We start from the raw sequence: 3,272 nt of genomic DNA, 5'->3' as shown, positions 1-3,272 counted from the left end.
GATGCGTGACATCACGTTGTTTACGCATATGTAATGCAATGCAATATTGAATTATTGAGTGTTCCTCTGTTTATATTATACTATTATTATTATGATACTATCAAATTTATACTTCCTTAAGAGACAAGATTAATAATAAACTTAGATTGATCAAGTTTAGATTGATCTGAGTGGTCAATTCATTGGTCTGTTTAAACAAATGTGAAAAGTTTAAATTCTGTGTTATGCATGCATCAATATCTCATGGAAGCCAAGGTGTGCTTTCAATACTTCATACATTCAGCAAAGTGGTCCCGGAAAGAGGGCACTCTGATTTGGGGCTACCTGCCCCGCACTGTGGCACTGTGTTTAGAAAAAGAGGGCCGGAGCCCAATCATTCCTTCTATGTCTTTGTATCTCATTCTCAACTCGGCCCGATTAGTAGCCTAGCAAGCTAGCAACTCATAACAATAACCCAAAACATGCCTTCTTCTAGCACTAAGAAATTCAGGATCAAGATAAAAGAATATATCTCCCAATAAATCTTATAAAAAAATAATTCATTAGCAAAATATTAGTGTTATTGATGATGATAATAACAAAAGAGGAGAAGAAGAAGAGGAGGAGGAGGAAGAGGAGAAGCAAAAGAAGAATTTATGTGTGCGAACAAGGAGGAGGAGGTATGTCTGAATTTGAAATAAGAAGAAAAAGAAGTATGCATGTATTTGAAAGAAAAGGAAGAAGAAGAAGAAGCGCGGAGGAAGAAAAGAAAAAAATGTGTGTAATAACAACTTTTTTAATGAGAATGGTTTTTGTTGATGTTAGATCTAATTGGATAAAAAAATATTTGAATGTGTAATAATTCTGATAAACAAAATAAACTCACCACTAAAACTAAAAATAAAAAATAAAAAAAATGTATCACTATTCAACACTTTAAGAAAGTAATAATTAATTCATCTATGATAATTGTTTCACATTTAATTTGCAATTGTCTTTTTTATTTGGATCATTTCAGCAATTTACCAAAAAGTTATCATCCCTGTGTTGTATTTTAATAAAATTATATATAACACAGCATGTAGTAGGATTTTGTCTTTGCCGCTGAGAGAATAGGCATTTGCTTTAAAATTGAAAACCTTACTTTTAAAACACCAAGATACCTTTCAATAACATCTCTTAATAAGAAGTGTCGATAATAAAACAATTCAAATTTATTCTATGTTGTCCTTTTAAGTGAAAGTCTCGAAAATAATATCTTTGTTTATGAAATGGAGCAAGAAAGCCTGGCATATTGGAACAAAATTCAGAATCAACAAGATAAAATTCATTTGTATAAAAAATTAAATACTAGTTAAAGAATATATAAGAATTAACTAAAAATAGGAAAAGAACTTACAGTAATAAAAAATGTAAAAAAAACATATACATCCATGAGATTTTAAAAAATTGTTTTTAGGATTCAATGCATCTAAAAATACTCTAAAGTTATTTTGGACTCGGATTTCAAACTCGACGTCCTAATGACGGATGAGTCCCAGACTCGACTCATCGGGGAACCAATGCGGTAACCCAGCACATTTCGAAAAATCCTATTACATCTTTTCGACATTTACTATTGCAGATATGCATCATATTTTTTCAATTCAAGGAACACTAGAGTTTTATAGAGAGAACCACGATTCTCTCAAAATATGCACGATAAACCCATCTCTCAGAGTGTCATTGCAAGTTCACTCTCATCTTATTCTCATCCAGTGTCCCGGATGAGTGGTCTGTGTTTCTAATTTATATATTGTTCTTAAAACTTTTTTAAATTAGGTACTTACAGTATGACATAAATGTTAAAAGCGTTTTGCGACAACTCTATGATGCAAATTGTGGAACATAATTATAAAAAATATTTCAACTTCCTTCTCTAAACTCACCTTTTTCCCATCACATAAATCTGTAAATTCTCTCAAGGTTTTGCAAAAATATAAGAACACTTCTTTCTCCATATAAAAATTTTCATAACATCTAGCTGGATGGACAGCTAAAAATTCAACCGCATTCATTCTTTCTGTTAAAACAGAAGTTCTACAATTTTGTCAATTTTTTTCATTTTGTAGTCAACCATCATTCTAAACATAATAATATCTCTTATTTCTTGTTCAAATTCATTTGCATCTTTCTCAATCTCAATACTTGAGTTATGATCTAATCGGTACAAAGGCATAATTTCCTACTCATACATAATTTATTTGAATTTACTCCAATAATCATTGAATAAAAGCGTGCAAACAATTTTTTTTGAATGAATAAAAGAGTCAAACATAAATAGAAAAATTATAGAATAGCACTAAACAAAAATAAAGTACTAAATCAAAGAAAATATCAAATCTAAAAAATAGAATAATATTAACTAATTTAACTTAATTATCTAAAGCACTACTCAAGATCATGAAGCCACTCTATCCTTCTAACAGCAGGTATTGTCATAAAAATACATCTTCATTCTATAGTAACAAATTTGGGCAGAGCTCTATTGTATATAATTTTTGAAACATCTTTCATAGAATTTAACACTTCTTTGCATGCTGCTATAGAATATGCATTATACTTAGCCTTTGACTTTGATATTTTTGTTCGTGCACTTACTTATTCTATTTTTTTCATGCTAACATCTAATTTAGAGTTAAATCTCAATTTAACTTCTGAAATTTAGTCTGATTATTAGAATAATTTTTACAATTTTTATTGGCTCCAATTAGAATTTCTAAATTTATAATTGTAGCTCCAACTTGTCCCTACCATCATTTTCGTCACCGAAATGCTGATCTAGTACAATTGCATGACATGGTAGACACTACTTAATCTACGGCACATTGATTTTGCGCGCAAACCTTTTAAAAACCACGTAGTATAAATTGTTGCAATAAATACTATTGTATTTTTTTATAATTTTTTATTATCTCTTTTTTCACTTTTTCCATCCATTCCGGTATAAATAGTCTTAAAATTTGAAATGTAAAATATATAAAGATTTTAAAACTTATAGTATTTTATTTTATAAAAAATATATCTCATCAACTATGAACCATGTAAAGAAAAATTTTTAAACCCAAGTAGTTTGTGCATATACAAATTTAAATTAGTAAAATATTGACTACATAAATATCAAGAATATAAACACGTATGAAAACTTGACAATTAATTTATTACACTATACATAACAGTTAGTTTGGTTGTTAATTTTTTTTATAAAAAATCTATTTTTATTTAATTAAATAATAGAATATATATACATATAT

General features: G+C 28.5%; 1 protein-coding gene across 10 annotated transcripts in view; it reads right to left on the bottom strand.

The window, feature by feature from the left end:
- LOC107462233 (nicotianamine aminotransferase 1) overlaps window positions 1–3,272 on the bottom strand; it is a 10,358-nt gene that overhangs the window by 2,937 nt on the left and 4,149 nt on the right. The window lies entirely within an intron of this gene.

This window comes from Arachis duranensis, chromosome 8 (assembly GCF_000817695.3).
Source record: "Arachis duranensis cultivar V14167 chromosome 8, aradu.V14167.gnm2.J7QH, whole genome shotgun sequence".
Taxonomy (NCBI): domain Eukaryota; kingdom Viridiplantae; phylum Streptophyta; class Magnoliopsida; order Fabales; family Fabaceae; genus Arachis; species Arachis duranensis.
The sequence above is the reverse complement of the archived record's forward strand: the minus strand, read 5'-3'. Positions and strand labels throughout refer to the sequence as shown.